This window comes from Fringilla coelebs (genome assembly GCF_963513975.1).
Source record: "Fringilla coelebs genome assembly, chromosome: 1".
NCBI classification, from domain to species: Eukaryota; Metazoa; Chordata; class Aves; order Passeriformes; family Fringillidae; genus Fringilla; species Fringilla coelebs.
In genome coordinates, this window is record NC_140028.1 from 135,103,413 (window position 1) to 135,122,508 (window position 19,096).

The following is a 19,096-nucleotide window of genomic DNA, read 5'->3' on the forward strand; positions in this document are numbered from 1 at the left end:
ATGAGCTTGGTCTTTCTCCAGAGCGCAGTGGTAGCTGAGACACTGCTCCTGCCCAAGGACACGATCGTTCTGTGTGAGGCTGGGGTGCTCCACCAAAAGGAATACCAGGTTTGTTGGGCCAGCCAGAGAGACAACAAGAAGGGAGCCCAAAGTCCGTGCTGAGGACCTTCTGCCAGGATGAAGGGACTCTGGGTCTCTGTCCTCTGAGATTTATGCCCTTCATGCAGTAATTCTCATACAAAATACATAAGCAGCCTTTATGTCAGATGCTGGAGTTGTCCACTTGCATGCGATCTGCTAGTGCTACTGTTTGTGAGCCTTAAATCCTGCCTTCCAAGGGTGAGAACTAAACATTTGTGTGGAAACATGGCACCAGGCTTTCAGAAGACTGCTTAAAACCACAAGTTTTTAAATTGGTGCTCAGGAAATGATTGTCCCTGATTAGCCCTAGGTTCAAGAGCCAGTGATCACAATGTGTTTCTGCCCAGACAGGAGAGGTGCTGCTGGCTCTGGTTGTGTGTGATCTCACATTTGGTGGCAAGGCTGTGCAAGGAGCTCTTCCCCTCTTATCTCCAGTTTATTCATTCTAGTCCTTGTTCTGCCTGCTGTGCTGGACTTGCAGAGCTGTTTGAGTGGCGGTGAGTGCTGAAGACTGAAGAACTGTTCCCTCTCCAGTTCTAATAACTCAGAATTCTACTGAAATTGTGCACCTCCCTTTCCTAGGCACATCCCTTCGCTCGGCCTTCACTAGCACAGGCCACACAGGACTCACCTGCAGCTTCTGATTTGCCAGGCCATGTGATGGAGTGCAGGATACACAGAATTATGTTCAGCAAAAAGTTTACTTTTTGTGATGTGTAGTGTGGAAGGTTTTTTCTCAGTAAGAAATTCACAGAATAGAAATCAAAAGAAAAAGCACATAGAATGGAGCACTCAAAAGTAGGAAATAACAGGATGAAGCTTTCCCCTGCGAGTTAATGTGGCCTTACTAAAAAGGGCTGTCGGTCCATTTAGATTTTGAGATTTTACCTTATCTTTGCTGCAAGACTCTCATTTAATGCAGATGCTCCTGCCCTGCAAGTGAGTCCAGATTGTGTTTTTGTCCTTCCCTGGCACGGGCTGCAGTGTTGGGCAGGCAGCAGGAGCAGGCAACTCTTTTCCTGAGGGGGAACTCACAGGCAGCAGCTTTGCCTTTGTGACAACTCATCTGTCACCTGGGCTGGCCTCTGTCACAAAATTTTCTGGCATGGCTGTTCTGTGCTGGTCCTCAAAGAGCAGGTGAGACCTGAGGTGAAGAGGACCTGATTTGGGAAAAGCTTCTGTTTCAGTTGTTGAGAGCTATGCTGTGAGTCCATGAGGTGCCACAAAACATGAAGATATCCAAGACTCAGCTCCGAGGCTTTCCAGTTTGGAGATCCAAAACTCAAGGCACTGACACATCTCACTGTGCCTGCCCAGCCTCACCTGGGGCCTCCCTGAGCCTGCCCTCGGCCCAGGGCCCTGTGCCAGCCCGGTCCATGGCTGTCTGTCCCTGTCCCTGCCCTGCTGGCCCCAAGGCAGCAGCCAGCCCTTATTGCTTCCTAAAGAAAACCCTTCAAAAGATCTGACGGTTCTGCTTTCATTTTTTTCTTTCAATTTATGTCTTGCATATACAACTAAGAGAATAATGCCACCTTGCCTCGCAGTGATGTAGTGCAAATACATTAGTATTTCTGGCAATATGAGCTGGCAAGGTGGGAGGGCCAGAGAAAGCCCCACAGAAAAACTGGTGGCAAAGTGAGAGGCTGGAAAGTCCCCACTGGAACACAGCTACAGCAGCTCCCACCTTAAGTTCTTCACATGGGATTGAAGAACAGGGTGCTTCGCTTCACTCTTTGTTGTTGTCTTGAGCAGCTAAATTGCTTAAAAACAAAAAGGTCCTTTGAAAGTCACCAGACATGTTAGCTGCTCTGTAAATCTGAAAATAATGTTGCACTGATATTTTTCAGTCTGTGGCCTGTTACTTGCCTCCAAAAATTTTACTTGCTGAAATGCTTTACAGCGGCAGAGGTGACCCTGTTCTGGCCCTGTTGAAGTCAGTGGGCATTTCCCCATGACTCATGAGTGGTGGTATTTCCCACAGGGTACAAAAATTTGCATTCCTTTGCCTCCTTAAATTCAGCCCAGGACAGTGCAGATCTGGTCAGTCCTAAGTGTTACAGAAAGCTCTTTCCTTGAGCCTGCAGATACTGCCCCTGCTTGAGGTAAACTGAGTTGTGTTTTAAGTTCCAATTTTAGAAACAAACACAGATGTGATAATTACCACCTATGAGCAGGAAACCAAGATGGTGTAAATGGGTCAACATGCTGCCTGGGCTTGCGCCAGAGAAGTGTTTTATTTATACAACAGAAACCATAGTGTGTTTAGAAGGGAAGTTTTAGATTCAATCACAGGCCTTTAGAAACAGCGATAGTCAGTGAAGCTTGTGTTATTGTTAGCTCTCAGTAATTCTGCAGAGTTAACATCTGCTGCCTATTCTATTTGTTTTGTATATTATTTGCAACAGTATTAATAACATTGTTTGCAATATTAATAATGCAGCATTTCTGTGAACTTGTGCTGAAGCACGTGCAGAAAATGGGGCCGGTACATACCACCTGTGAATTCGCAGTTATTAGTGAGCAGCTTTGGTTGGAAGGGCCGCCCTGCAGGGATTGCTGCCCTTGCCCTCGGTGCGAGCCTTGCCCCGGGGGCAGCATCCCACCCCGAGGGGTGACAGCAGAGCAGGAGGGAGCGGGGCTGGCTCTGCCAGTCGGTGTGACAGCAGGGAAATGACACTCAGATGTCTCTGGCCTGCCTGGTAAGAGAGGAGGATGTGAGGGTGAGCTTCTAGAGGAAAGAGGACGCTTTTCTGGAAAATGTATTTTTGCGCTGCTGAAGAATTTCCGCCGAGTACCCTCGCAGCGAGGAAAGGCGGCTGATGAGATGCAGAGCTCCTCCTTGCCCGGCTCTCACGGGGCGCTCCTTGCCGGGATCCAGCCCTCGCTAGCTCCGCTAACAAAGTCTCAACCCAGATTTTCTTTGTGCCGGAAAAGAAGCGATTTTGGGAAGCAAGCCTTGCGCCCCGCAGCTCGGGAGAGGGAGGCAGGAGAGGCAGCGTATCCCATGGAAACTGCAGGGGGCACAGTGTCATTACTGGAGGGCCGGGATAATTAGATGCTGTTCACTCGCCTTCCCTAACGACGAGCTGAGAGGGGCTGTGGGCGGCAGGAGATCCAGCCCCGGCTCTGCTCTCGCAGGGCAGTACAGGTGCGATGCCAGGCTGGATCCCGACAGCTCCCTGGCCTGGCAGGAAGCCCCTGTCACACCGGGACGTGCCCGTGTCACCCGGGAAAAAAGCGTTCGCTCCTGCCCGCAGCACAAGGGAGCCGGCTCGGGAGGATGCGCTAAACACCCTGAACATTTAAACACCCTGAACATTTAAACACCCTGAACATTTAAGGGAATGCGTTTGCCTCACCTTTCCCAAGATGTTGAAAAGCGCCGAATAGAAAAACATTCTTGTTAGCAGCATGCTTTTGGCTAATGCATAAATTGTTTTATCCTCAAAATAGAGTAGTTTGGAAGCTGAATACACTCACTGTTATTTTTGGTGTGTTTTTCTCAGATGCAGCCGTGAGGCACAGATCCCTCTCACCTGTTCTGGGCCAGCAGGATGAGGCATTTGCTTTCATTGTGAGACGTAGATAGGGGCCACTCAAACGGCATCTTGTGGCTGTTTTTTCCCCCTGCAGAAATGCTTTGTATAGTTGACATCACTGGTTCAGCAATCTACAGTGCTGAATAATCATAAACATGTTTGTCCTAGTTATTCCCCTGGAGGATTTTTCCACCTAAGGTATTTAAAGCAATATATTCTTGCTGTGACACAGGTCTATTTTAGAAATACTGTCAGATTATAGTACTGTTAAAGTTCATCGATTTAGTAATTGTTTTCCCAATTAAAACCCAAAAGGTTTTGCCTATAGATATGGAGCTCTTTACCAGCTGAAAATGTCATAGCTGTCAAAGCAAAAACGTTTATTCTATTTATATAAAACACCCTCTCATATTAAATACATATATGTGAAGTGACTGTTTTGTGGTCTTAGAACTGATAAAGTAGCTCTGGAAATATTTTTTTCTCTGTGTGTCATCTCTCTGAAATATAGCTGGGTACATAAGGAGTTTGATACTGCTTGAGCACTTGCTCTTTCTATACACTTTGGTTAGATTTTGTAAACTTTTCCCCTCTAATACGTGTCTCAAGGGATCAGAACGAAAATTACAGCCTTTTTTTTTTTCTAATTATGTTTAGGGAAATGACAGTTAAACAAGAGAAAACTACTAACAAATTTTAAAAAATATAAGGATTGCTTACTCTTATGTAAACTTAATCTTTGTGAAAAGAAAAAATTATTGGGAAAATGGTGTTTCCTGAGATTCCAGGAAGCACTGCTAACAGTTTATTAGAATTTGTTGTAGTAGTTAATAGAATTTCAATGACAGTATTAATAATATTTTTAGTATTTAATAGTAATTATAGACTAATTAGTAATTATTGATTTTAGTAGTTTCCTGGGTTTGTTTTTATCTGATACCAGTGTTATTTGCAGATTACCAGTCAAATATAGGATATATTAGGATTTTATATATTAGGATTTATTCAGATACTTTACTACAGTTAAGCTAGTTAATTAAGGAGGTTTATTAAACATTATCCAGAATACACTGTTCGTAACAGTACAGTGCATTGGACCATATATTCTCCTAGTAAAAAAAATTAAATTATCTAGTATTTCTGCGTATATTTAACAGGAGAAGGATTCATTTAAGTTGGTAGAGGTTTCACCTATATTTAGGTGACTGCATTTTTAGCTAGTAAAGGAATCAAGCAGAGAAGAAGAGCAGAGAAGCAGAGAAGACCTGCCAACTACTTTCACAGGTGGAATTAGGAAAGGACTCCAATGGAGAAGAATCTTCTGAGTACTTTTCATACACAGAGTTACTTATAATCCATTTTTCAGCTCAGCAGGTTCCTGTGATGAAAGGGAACTGATCAGAGAAGATGGGGCAGGGGATTCCTGCAGGTGAAGCGTGGCTCAGCTGCAGGGAAGATGAACCTTCCCCACAGTTTCTCCCCTCTGCTGTGGCAGCACCGCCTTGCCCAGACCTGGCCAGCTCTGCCCTGGGTGTCCTGGAGCAGTCATGCCAGGCACATCTCTGAGGGGCAGCTTTCCTCCCCTCCCTTGACTTCTGATCTGTCAGCACCTTCCAGCATCTGGGGCTAAGCTCTGCTATTTCTGAGGGGAACCAGAACAAATAATTCTGCCCATCTGCCTTCAGCCCTTCCAGCACTTCCTACAGATTTGTGTTTTGTGATTGATCCTGAGTTCCTAATGGAATTTTGCTGTGAGTGCATATTCACATGGTGTGTCAGTTAGTGACTTTTACCTTGAGGGAATGTACTTCCACTTTTCCTTGTGCAGGGTGCTTAGGCCCCCTTTTCCACCTGAACTTCTGTTCCTCTGAAGATGTATAGGAACTGGATAGCTCAAAGCAGTCTGTACCTCCCTGTTAAATTTGGTTAAAGCTGGCCAGAGAACTGGATCAGACACATACAGAGACACATGGTGCCTTTGCCTCTCGGTTTCCTTAGGAAACGAAGTTAAAAAAGACATCCGTATTTTTCCTAAGATCAGAAGCCAAATTAATGCATCTGTGCCCATGGGAAATCCTTCCTCTGTGACTCCTGTACTTAATAGCAAAAAGCTTAAATGAAATACTTGAAGAAAATAATAGCTGGCTTCATGGGAGGCTACAAAACATACAGGTCTGGCCAGTGTCCATAAAAGAGTTGGGTGGAAAACTAGTTCCAGGGTCAGGAAGAACAACAGCTATCCAGCCCAACTTAGGCATGCAGTTGTTCCTTGGCTCACACTTTTATGACTTGTTTTCCAAATTTTTATCACTTTTGTACAGCTGTCTATAAGGAAGCTGAGAGATTTAAAAAAGTGGGCATCAGGATTGCACATAGTAGTGGTCTTGGGAGTGAATTATACTGTAGCAAAATCAATTCCTTTCACTCAATATTTCCATTTGCACCTTATGCCACAGGCTTGTATTCTGGATGGCCTTTTCAGCTTCCCTCTGAGAAACTGATTTTCAAAATAGTCTTCTGTCCTTCCAGCATCCCTTGCATTTCTGATTTCCATTAGACTTTCCTGAAATTTCCTGGGGGCTGTGTCCATTTCTCATAGCACATAAGAATAACGTGTTCACTTCTTTCTGCAGACCTCGGTTTTAGTGCCATGCACCAGCTCTACTGACCGAGCTCTTGAGATTGAGTAGACCATCAATGAATGGATGAAAAGACTGAGAACCACGCTCAGGAGGTTCTCCCAGGAGAGGCCCTTTCAGATATTTTCTCATTCAATCACATTTTACATTTTGATATTCTTCATTAAGACAGTTTTTAATCTATATGTGTCTTATTATTGCCATATAAAGTACCACCTGTTGTGTGGTTCCAAGTCAGACATCTGGAAGAGATCCAGCTGTGCTGGCAAGGCCTCCTTCTGCTTTCTACTCACTGGTGTCAGGCAAACTGCTCCTTAACTTCTGAGGCATTTTTCCATGTTTTAAAATAAGGAGGCACAATTTGGCATTTTCTGTGCTTTTGAGGGAACCAGGGCTGTGCAGGCAGCGTTTGGGCTGAGAAGCTTGGTGTAGGTACAAGGGCTGTTGGTGAAATGTAGAGTGGAGGGAGGGGCAGAAAGGGGTCAATCCCAAGGAGAAAGACTGGAAGTCTGTGCTGATTAAAGCAGGGATGGGATCTATGGTTTCTAAATCTTGCCTTTCTTTTGCAGTCACAAAATAGCTGAGATGTTTTTTGGTGAGTTGTGCCTCGTGTTCCCTTCCAGTGCTGGTCCAGGCAGATGTAACAACCTGCTCCTGCTGCCAGCTGCTTCCTTATCTCAAGTGGCAGATGTGTTTGTGGTGAACCCAAGGGTGTCAGCCCAGGTGCTGAGCCATGTGGTTCATCATCCATCCATGGGGTACAGTTGCTGCTTCTTGGGGGTTTGCTTTCAGTAAAATGTCTTCATTTGCCATAGAGGTGGTATAAGCATTGTTTAGTGATTAAGGTGACCAAATGATGGTCTGGAGAACAGCAGCCTATCCTTGCCCCTGCAGGGCTCTACATTTTCCTCATCAGATCACCATTTAAGCCAAATCTTTTCCAGGCAATCACTGTTTTCAAGTTTCTGAAATAAGACCTGTGGGAATGCAAGACACTCAGAGGTAGAGTTGGCATGATGAGACCTGTGCTTTGAATCTATGAAGTCCTATATAATGTCCTTTGAGTATAATGTCCAATGCTTTGAAAATAGCATCACAAAATTAATTTTTTCCCCTCTAATCTGTCTCCAGTTCCTGGTCCATAAAATGGGAGTAATAATGATGTCTCAGATCTAATGTAGGAGAAAAATAATACAAAATTAGAGAAATAGTACATTTGATCCAGTGATTAATGTCCATAAGGAAATGAGTAATTCCTTTAGGATAGTAGAGTTTCAATAGCATGTACAAATAAAGTCTTGGATTACACCTTGAATAGGAGGAAGAAAACAGAATGCTGGGCTTCTGTTTGTTAAATTAACACTCTCTTGTCTGCATGAATGACATAAAGACCTTGTGACTGAACAGTGTGCATGCAATCAAAGATCATCTATTAAAATCTGATAAACAGATATGCATCTGGAGGCAAATCAAAGTTGCACAGATCTTTAGTTCTATTATTTTCCCAAATCCAGTGTCAGAAATCCACTGAAGCGTTAAATATTTTATTGCAATGGACCTCCTGAAAGATTATTTATCCGAAAACCACGATAAAGAGCACCACGAGCGGTTTTGCGCCCGTCTCCCCGCACTCCCTCCCTGCCTGTTGCCTCATACATGTCGTAAATCCTCCACATTGTTGCTCTCTAAGGAACTGTGCAACTGGTTCATTGTTCGTTTGTCAGTTTGCATATGCAAATGGCACGGCGCCATACATTTCAGCAGCAGAAAAAGCTGTTTCTATAATCAGGAAAACTAGCAATTAATGAGGTGGGAGTCGGAGCAGATATCGCTGTGGGCAGGAACAGCAGGCTTTTGTGCCGCTCCTCCACCACTTCTCGCCGCCCCGCCTGGGTTTTAAATCTGGGACGTGGTGGAGACAGCCCCTGGTCGTTGTCTTTCCAGTCACTCCTGCCTTCCAAGGGCTCAGCCCTACGTAAACACGCAATTGAAAACTCATTTGCTCTGAGAATGAATTTGAAGGTGAGGAGACTGGATTTGAAGCAAACAGCCCAACTGAATGGCTCTCAGAAACGTCGTTTCCTCCGCACGTGTGCTGCTCTCTGGGCTGCCTGAAGGTGGGAAAATAAGGAACTGCAACAATTGAGGCAGACGGTGGCTAGAGATGTGTATGAGTATGAGAGCTGGGACACCCTGCCTGAAGGGACCACGGACAGGAGATGCTTCATTCTGGACATTTGCCCTGCCATATTTTCTGTGCATACTTCCACATAATCCCTGTATTTATCTAGTAGCACTCTACTCTGGTATAAACTGACATATTTTACAAATGGTTTGGATTGTAGCATGGTATTTAAAAGGAAACACAGATGTTAGAGAGCAATTCAGAGAGGAAATGAAAAGAGGAAGAGCATCTGGAGACTTGAGTCTGGGCTGGAGCTCTGGTTGTTGGTTGATTTAGTAGTTTGGGGTCTTTGCAATCAGATCTGGCCTTTCTGCTTTTAAGTAGGTGCTCTGAAGTATTCCCCAGCACACCTGACTTTGTTCTGGGTATGGGACTATGCACAGTGCAAGTCTGAGGCTCTGGAGAAAGGACAGACAGAGGAATTACTCTGATGCCAACTCCAGTTGCAATATTCACAGCCACAAGTTTTAGATCCGTTTCAGATCTTATCGACATTCTAGTAACACTGGTGTCCACCAACAGCTGTCTTGTTTTACAAAAACATTGGCTAAGGACAATCACCCAAAGGGAAGAGATTCTAGGCACTCTACCTCAGGGGTTTGTGTTTCAGTCACTGCTCTGAGTCCAGGTAAAGCTGGCAAACCTGCTCCTTTCATAGATTTAATAGACAGGTTTGTGAGCATCTGCACAGCAAACTGTTACACCACCTGTGGCGATGATAAATATTTTATACTGTGCAGAATTTGCGACTTGGTTACAATTACTTGCATGTTTCTGTTGTGCTTGTGTCTGTTTGCTGAGTTTGTGCAGATGGTATCTGTGCATCTGAACAGGATTGACAGAAAATTCTCGTGTTATTCATCTTCTCTCAGGCTGAGGAATAGAGTTCAGGAGCAGTTTTATGTTGGAAATGTAGTGGTGCAATGTTATTTTCGTTCCCTGGTATCTGTTGGAAGAGGTGTTTCTTTAACATCCCCACAGCCCGGTACTTTCCCTCTCTCAACCTCTCTTGTCCTCAGTGAAATGTGAGATTTAATGAATTCTACTAAGGCTTACACATAGCCAGTCTCTTTTCTCAGCTAATTTTTTTATTTAAACAAACATTTTTATATTTTGTACCCTTCCACTGACTTTGTTAATGCATAGCCCTGCAAATACTGAGTGATTTATCCTTTACTATCAGGGATGTAGTTCATGTCTCCTAATAAGTAATGTAGCCATTATCTGTGTTTAATGTAGAAATTTCCTTCTTTCCTTGAGGTTTGGTGCTGTATATTATATGCTATCTAAATCTAGTCAAACTTAAAAGCATCATAGAAGACATTTGGTGGAAACCAACCTTAGGGTCGGTTCTTTGTTGTGTTTGGAATTTTTTAGGAACAGCGTGAAGGAAAAAGTAGAATCAGTGAGATGAGGAGATGCAGGTTTTTTTTTTTTCTGCAGACTTTTTTCCAATTTATATTTAAACTTATAAAAAAGTAAATTCTAAAGACAGAATTCCCTTTTTAATTTTTTTTTTTGAGGTAGTTCTTCCTTCCATTTCAATTTTTGTCGGAGGAGGAGGAATATTTTACTCTGCTCTGGGGTATTGACCACTTTAATCCTCTAAACACAATATTCAAGCCTCCTGGATGTTTCTGCCAGTGCAGCTAATTCAGGCTCCCAGGGCTGCAGTGAGAGAACAGCATGAGAATACATGCAACACTTGTGGAGGCCAAAGGCATTAAAGGGAGGGGTGGGTCCACTGAGGGCTATTAAACATAATGGCCCAGATGCAACTGTGGTGTTAGTGGAGATGTGGACTCTAAATGCAAACTCATTGGTTAGATCAGAAGATTTTGTGGTATTATATGTGTGGGTTTGGAGATATTTTTATTTAGTGTGTGCCTGTTTTCTAGATAACTAAATCATGTACGAGTGTTGCAAGGGTATCAGGGGTTTTATTTCTCAAAGATAGAAGAGAAAATGTACCCTTTATGTAGCTTCCTTTAAATAATACAACATGTAGGAGAGTATAATAGATTCAGCACTAGGCAGGCTACACAATACTTGTTTTTGAGGGAGTTGTTCTGTTCTTTTTGGAAATCCAGTAGAGTATTATCAACATGAATAGGATTGAACGGTAAATGCTTAAAATTATCAAAGCTAAATACATGCAATTTAGCCACAAATTGCATACAGTAACAAAAATATCACTAGCAGAACTTGTAAAGGAGTCTACATATGGGTGATGGTGAGCTTCAGCATTTAGAGGAAAAATGATGAAAAGAAAGAAGAAAAGCAAGCTGCTTATGGAAATCATTTTCTGGCTATCCTGGGTCATAAATAATCTGTGCCAAAATGCACAAAAAGCACTAAAAATGTTTCTTCAATGCAAGTTTGACTGTTCTAGTATTGGACAAAGCAGCTAAGTTTGCACAACTGCATAACTGCTGTGTGCATAAAGTAATTTTTTTGCCTATTTTTTTTTTAAATTGCTGTTATCCCTTCTGTTATAATGAAGTCTCTATGGCTAGGACATAGAAAAGTTTGCAGCCTTTAACATTTTACAGGGCTAAAAATAAAGTCCATAGATTAAAAAAAAAATCTGAATTTCTTTATAAAACCAAATGACACCACTGGCGACTCTACGTGAACAGGAACATGTAGGTTGTTTTTACCTCACATTCATTGTCTTCTAAAGATAATGCAAGTTTTGATGGTGCCTTTGTGTGCCATGATTCTCTTCATATTGTGAAAAATGCTTTCATGTTTCTGATAGCGAAATGATAATTTGCAATCTTGAAGAGATTGTCACATAAAGGAGACTGCATGTACTGAGCTGCATATGCTGCACAGATGAGGTAATGTCTGTGCTGCACACTTGAGATTAACCTGTTTGAAGCACAGAATACCATTTTAATGATGAATTAAAAACCAAAGGGGTGTGTGTGTGTGAACATATTACTTTGGGCAAAAAGGTGAAATCCTTCTCTAAAAAGGTTAAACGTGAAAGAAAAACACTGTGCTGCAGAAATGAGCTGGAGAATTAATTCATTGTCAGAGGGAGTTTGGAGGGAAAAAGAGTATCTTCCCAAGATGACATATGACTTACTGAGGGGCTGAAGAAATGTAGTGGAGGTGTAGAGGGGAAATAGATAAAAATAATTCCTGTTTCCTCTTACCATCAGACTTCCAGGTGTTACATGTTTTCTTTGCCTCCTGAGTCTAATAAAAGACTTGTGGGAGTCGATGAAAACATTTTTGCCTCTGTATTCTATTTTCCCCCAATAACAGAAATTCTGAGGGAAAAAAAATGAAACACCATGGTAGTCTGAAAGGCATTTCTTTAGATGATGTAGATTGGAAATTACTTTCTTACAGGACAAGAAGTGCAGTCTTGGGTCATAGTCCAGCTATTACACCAGTTTGGATCAATTTTCACAAAACCAAGGCTTTAAGAAAAGTAATTGCCAGACAGCTTCAAAATTTACTTACCATTGCAAGTGATATTGAAGCATACCTTCTTCAAAATAATTGAGGTATCATCAGTCCTACTGAACTATACTCAGTATATTTCAGTACTATTGAAATATGCTGTTTTACATACAAAGAGGGGGAAGAGCACGGTTGATAAACTACTACACTGAAGCTTTAGAAATGCAGCACAATATTGCCTATCTAGATAGACTCAGTAATTGCTGAGACTTTGTAGCCTAATGATTGAGTCTTTTCATTTTCCAGATGTTAGGAATTTCAGCCCCTGTTATGCAAAGAAACTTCTTGCTTTCTTTGTATTTCCTTTAAACTGAAATTGTAAGCTGTTTTACTAACATGCTCCATTTATCATGGTACTCTTAAGAGTACACCTTCAAAATGGATTTTGTGTAACTGCAGAAGGGGAAAGCTGAGAGGTAGTTCTAGTAATTGAAGAAAGTTAATCTTGTATGGTGAATTTATTGCATGGATAGTAACAAATGTCACCAAAACTTCAATTGTTTGCTGATGTCCCATTGCCCCTAGCTACAATAATAAATGTTATATTAACAGGACAATTGTATTAATGTAGAAGTCCTTAGATAATTGCTTTTATAATGGTAGTATCGAATTCTGGATAAGCAAGTGCAAGAAACACCTATAATTAAACAACTGTACATAATGTTGATGGTTTCATGCCAGCCAGCAAGAATCTTTCCCCTGGAAAGGCAGCCAAAGTACCAACAGAAGCATGGTGCAGGTCAGTGGACTTTAACTCATGGATTAATGACATGAAGATGTGCCAGGGTAAGTTTAGGCTGGATAGTAGGAAAAGGCTCTTCCCCTGGAGGGTGGCTGGGGACTAGAACAGGGTCCCCAGGGGAGCAGCCACAGCACCAAGCCTGACAGAGTTCAAGAAGCGTTTGGACAGAGCTCTCTGGCACACGGGGTGACTCTTGGGGTGGTTCTGTGCAGAGCCAGGACTCCATGGTCCTGATGGGTCCCTTCCAAGCCAGCAGATTCTGTGATTCCTTGCTGCTTGAAGTCAAACTGCAGCTGCAAGTGGTGATTTCAGTCGATGCACCTTCCTGTACAGCATCTAGAGGAGGGGGGGAGGAGTTCTTGGGTTTGCTTCATATCACACTGTGAAACAGGGGGGTTTATCCCTTAGTGCCCTTGTGTCTCCCAAGTCCGGCACCGTCAGTGATGCCGTGGCCGTGCTGCGTTACAAACATCCACGGGGTGAAGGCTGCTGTGCCCCCCCAACCCCCTGTGTGCTGGGGTGCTCCAGACAGAAACTGCTGCACTTCCACTCTGCTCAAGCCTGTGCAGTGAGCCTGAAGTTCTGGGAAGTGTTGGATTCACTGTAAATGTGCAATAAATTTAGCACTTGGGAAGTATTTTGGGCTGACTGTGAATGTGTGAATCAGTTGTGCAGGCTGCTAATGGCAGATCTGGAGCTTCCAGGCAGTGTCAGACCTATGCTGTGTGAATGTGCAGCCAGAATCACAGCAGGCTTGGCTTGGGAGGGACCTCTGAAGACCAGCTAGTCCAACCCTGCTGTCATGGGCCAGTCACCTTTCACTAGACCAGGCTGCTCAGAGTCCCCTCTGCCCTTTGAACATTTCAGGGATGGAGCATCCTCAGCTTCTAGAGATGGCCTGTCCACCTCCCTCATCGTAAAAAAAATACTTTTTACTCCTAATCTAAATGTCCCCTCTTTAGATTAAAGCCATCACCCCTGGTCTTATCACAGCTGACCTGGACAAATCTTCAGGAAATGCATTTCATTTCCAAATGACAAGTAGCTGGAAAAGTGGCCTTGTTTGGGAAAACCCAAGCTAAGGCAGTCCAGCACAGATTGCTGTAGAGCTGGTCAAAGCCTTCTGACAATCAGGGAGACTTCAGCCCTCTCTTAGGTTTGCTGTTCATTTAAGAGGGCTCTGTAAGGCCAGGAAAAAAAAAAAAAAAAGAAAAAAACGTAAAAGTGGGGCTTCTTTCCTTATGGCTTTGCACTGTCTTCCCATAAGCTGCATATGAGGCAGTGATGGAGAGGAGAATGTGGAGTTCCTGGAGAGGAGGATTTCTCAATTGATGAAGAATTTTAAGAGGATTTCTTGCTTGATGAGGTGATGACCTAAAATGGCACAGGAGGATCAAATGCAGCATGTTTTCATTCAGGGACTCTGCTTTACGGTCAAGCCTAGCAATAAGAGAAGGAAGCTTGAAAAGAAATTGTTAACTTTATAGATCCAAAGTTGTTCACTTTTCTTCACATGTGTATTTTTGGTTTTGAACGTTACACTACAACTTATATGCCAAAGAAAAACTTGGATCCCATGCAGTCCTCCAACTGCTTATGTATATCCAGAATGTTGCTGTATGTGGAAATACACATATTGCACAAAAAGCATCTTGGAGAAGTAGCTAGGGAAAGCTGCCCAGCACAGGACAGGAGGGGACTTGAGGATGGACTCCTAACAAAAAAGTGAAAAAAAAAATCTAATCATGGAGTTGTTTAGGTTGGAAAAGACCTTTTATATCATCGAGTCCAACCTTTAACCCAGCACTGCCAAGCCCACCACTAAACCATCTCTAAGTGCCGCCTCTAAATAGCTCCAGGGACGGGGAGTTGTGAAAGACTGAACTGTTAAGCGATAATGGCTCCAAACATTCCCCCATTTGTGGAGTGTGCAAGGACCTTTGCTCAGCCAGAGGTGAGCTTTTGGGCTGTAATGGGCAAACCTCTGATCTGGTAAGGCAGGCAGTGAAAGAATGAGGGGCTATGAGTGAGAGAGGAGAGGATCCTGTGGAGATGGATGTGCCTGACATCGCAATTGTCCTTCCCTGCACAAACCACTGGGTTGAGGGGCTGCCCCTTCCTCCCTGGGGAAGTCAGGACACTGGCTGTGGCCTGAGGCTGCTGGTCTCTGCTGATGGGCTACAATCGACTCAGCTGCTGATGTGAGGAGCAGCTGTGCTGTCTTAGAAGGCTCAAGGCCTCCCAAGTGTCCCAGATCAACACTATTGCATCAATCTCCCTGTCCCAGGGGAGGTCCCTGGGTGTTCCTGAGTGGATATAAACCAAATAGATGGTGTGCCCCAGAGACTTTTCCACACCACTTCTTAAGGACTTCCTCCTCCACCTGATGGATCCAGTCTGTGACCAAGACTACAAGCAGCCAAATCTTGTTGCAGAGCCTGTGGGTAGTGAGATCTTCACTCTGGTCCCTTCTCTCACTCTTTCTTTATTTTGTGCTTCATGCTCTTGTCCTTTCTTTTCCCTTGTACGTGTCTTTGGCTGATGTTGTTGTACTTTCATATTACAATGCTTTTATGTTGTTCCATTACTGCAGAAAATAATTACCAAAATGGCTACATAGCTGCTTTCCTCTGCAACCAAATTGTTCTACAATAAACCCTACACATGTGTACTCACCAACACCTACACATGTTGTTCCACTCTAATTTGCCCCACAGGATCTAATAACAAGAACCTGGGTTGCCCTCACCTTCTGTAGGGGGTTGTCACAGGACTCCACCACTGGGCAGCCCGTTGATAACCCTGGTGAAGATTCTCTTCCTATTAGCCAATACTTAAATCTCCCCTGCTGCAACTTCAGGACATTTCTTCTTGTCCTGTTTCTTGGGAATAGAGACCAACTCCCACATTTTAAGTAGAAGTGCCCCAGGAGAACCATGACTAGCAATTGCAGGACTTCTCCCAGTTGCTTAAGGAATTTTTCATTTGCCTCTTCATCCTGGTTGGGAGGTCTGTGACAGACTCCCACCATGGTATCTGCCAGGTTCTCAACCATAAAGATTCAATCCCACTGGTACCATCATTAAGCTGCAGACAATCAAATGTACAGGGCTCTCCCACCTTCTCTCCTTCCCTGCATATCCATCCTGAAGTTTATACCCACCCACTGCAGCTCTTCAGTCGTGTGAGCCATCCCACCACACTTCTGTCATAGCAAACACAGTTTTCACAGTTGTCACAGCTGTCACAGTTTTCCTGCTGCACAACAGCTTCCAGCTGCTCCTGTGTGTTGCATTGGTGCAGATAGATTTGCACTGGTCACAAGGTTAAAGCCCAAACAAAAGGCAGAGGGCAGAAGGAATGTCACCACGTTGGGAAATATGCACTCACAGCTAATACTGCTGCTGCAGATGGATTTTCTGGGCACAATAGCTGGTAGCTGTCCCAGAACAAGCACAATTGGTGCTTCCACCCTACGAACAGCTGATTGTGGGTGGTGAAATTGCTGCCTTGAAATCAACTCAGGCCATGAACATCCTTTTTCCTTGCCCTTATTGCTTCTCTCCAGAGTGACTTCCAGGGCAACTTTAATAACCTTTCCTTGGCACATACACCAAAGGTATCTATTTTTTTTACTTTTTTACCAGAACAGCTGCATATTTCTTCCTGTTTGCAGCCTCCACCCTCACCCTGAGGACATGATAGTAGTAGGCTATGAACTTCTGGAGTCAAGGATCAGTCCCCTTACTGCCATAAAATGTAAAAAAAAAAAAAAAATCAATCTCAATGAACCTTGGCATATTTTTCTAATTGATGTGACTGAGATGAAAGGGATAGCTGACTCCCGTGACCTCTGCTGGATAATTGTGTATCATGTGTTGCATGAATAAAGGGGTGTGCCATAGCTGCAAAAATGGGAATTGACACCATTCTGCTCTTTAACAACATCCACTGGTGTGTGACATCCAAGCACATTAACAGCTGTCACCCTTCATTTCTCTTCTGCTCCCCTCCCACCTTCTTTGCTCATTTGCATGATGAAACTTGGTGAGCAAAACAGTTTGATGCTTACAACTGTTGAGACTCTTGTTCCAACTTATTTTCATAAATGTAACTGTAATTATTAGTCTGCTGATACTATTTCCATCTTTACCAGAGCAAGACAGAGGAAAAGTCAGCAGAACATCTGGGCAGGTTCTTCCATATCTTGCAGTGTTAGAACTTGGAGGAAGAGTTCTTTGACAAAGGTATATGTTACAGATAAGATGCTTATCAAGGGAATAGGTTCTTTGGTGGTGCAAACTGACATGTGCATTGTTAGGACTTAAATTGCTCTCCAATTTTTTCCAATAAAACTATTTCAAGTTGATTTTGTGGTATTTCTTTCTCAATCAAGAATGAGTAGTATTGAAAAGGTTTTGAGAAAAATCAGTTAAATTATATATTTGTGAAAGAAATACTGCTTCCATGTTTTTATTTCATTAAAGCTTTTGTGTCTGGCTGTAAACCAAGCTTCTGTCACATTTTACTCCTCATGGAAGTTTCTGTAGCAACAAAAGCTGAAGAGCATCATCTTACTACACCATTTCAGTCAACTTAGAGTTGAAATGGTCATGCTTGTGTTTTAAATTATGTATTTAAGTATCTTTTGGAATTGAGAAGCTCTAACAGTGCGAACTTGCTTTCCCTTCCCTTGGTTAGGGCAGAGAGTTCTCCTGTTGCATAGAGAAGCTGCATGGTACTAATTACACTGCAGGAAAACTAGCACACACTCTGTGTGTGTGCTGGAGCTGGATTTGTTCTGCTCTCATCTGGTCTGTGGGAATTTATTTGACAGTTGAAAGGATGTTTGAGCTGGCTGTTAAGTACTACAAGAACATTAGGCAAATGGGAGTGAAGATTCTGTTCAGAAGAAGGTCTGCTCAAACATCTGTCCTGCTAAGTCATTACACTTAATATAGTTATACTCAGTAAACCTTTTGGTGAGAAGTTTGACTCTCTTTTAAAAGCTGCAGTTATGCTGTAGAGCTTTTAGTACAAGAACCATCATACATCTTATGCTGGTACAAAGCAGAATAACTCCAACAAGCATCATAAGGAGATACTGGGATATGGGCTAACAACATAAGTACTTTTACCAAGAAGTATCTAGATCCATGGTAAGAAGACTGGAAATACAAGTTTATCTTGGCACAGTTAAAACAGCAACACCTTTAGTTTCACAGGGACTAATTTGTGTGAGTCATGGATGATGAAAAGGTTATGCTTGAAGAGCCTGGTTCAATAACTATTGAATTTAGATGGAGTCTTTCCTGGGCTTTGGCTCAAGTTATAATTTCCAACTCAAGTTATTTGTAAGTTAGAAAATATTTCAAATGCCTCTGGATTTCTTTTGATGTGTTGACTGTGTTCCAAAGTGAATAATTTGAAGGAATAACATGTGCTTGACAGAGTGAAGTTCAGAAATAGTACAACATGCTTTTTACCATGGTAAATCTTTGCTATAGGAAACTCATAGCTAAAGCCAGACCTGATTGTGACTGCACAGGGGGCAGTGCAAAGGAAGTGGATGAGACCATTTTCTATTATTCTGATTAAAAACCAGAGCAGTGCACTCCAGGCTGTGAATTAGTCTGGAAGGCAACATTTTGATTTGTGGACTAAACAAGAAGGGGCTAAAGAAATTTTTGTGAGCAGCTTGCTTAAAAACCACATTAAGCCACATAGGAGGTCTGTTTAAAATTACTTTGCTTAGCAAAAAGCAACAATTAGAATTAGAAACAGTTTGGCTGTTAACATCTAAAATTAATTTCCTAGTTGAGACTTCATGGCAATATCTGTATTATATGAAAGACCTAAACCCAAACATTGGTCAAAAAATCCTGAAAAGGTCTGGAAATACATCAGTATTGATCCTTGACTGGTTTCTTTGAACTATCTGAACTTTTCCACCTTTTATCTTCAGGAGAAACTGTGAAATGGAGCCCTCTGCTTATGCTTAGCCGTGGCATTATGTTTCTAGGAGCTGGCAAGTCCCATAACTCTCATATGCAATCTCCTTTCTTTAGCTGCCCTATGTAATGACAAAATGTATGCCTGGAAACGTCGTAAGCTTGAGTACACAGAGTTTCTTTCCCACCACCCCTTTCTCCCAGACACAGCCTCTGTATTTACGTGGGCTGTGGCTGCCTTGCAAAAGCTACACCTGCTCTGGTGCTCGCGAGCTCCAGCAAGCACAATTCTCTCTGAGCAAGGTCACAGCAGGGTTTCTGTTCTACTCACAGCTTGTGCAACTCATTTACTCCCTGACTTCGGTTCCTCTGATCCTATTATGTCCCAGCTGCATTTTTCACACTGTCTGCCTATAAAGCAT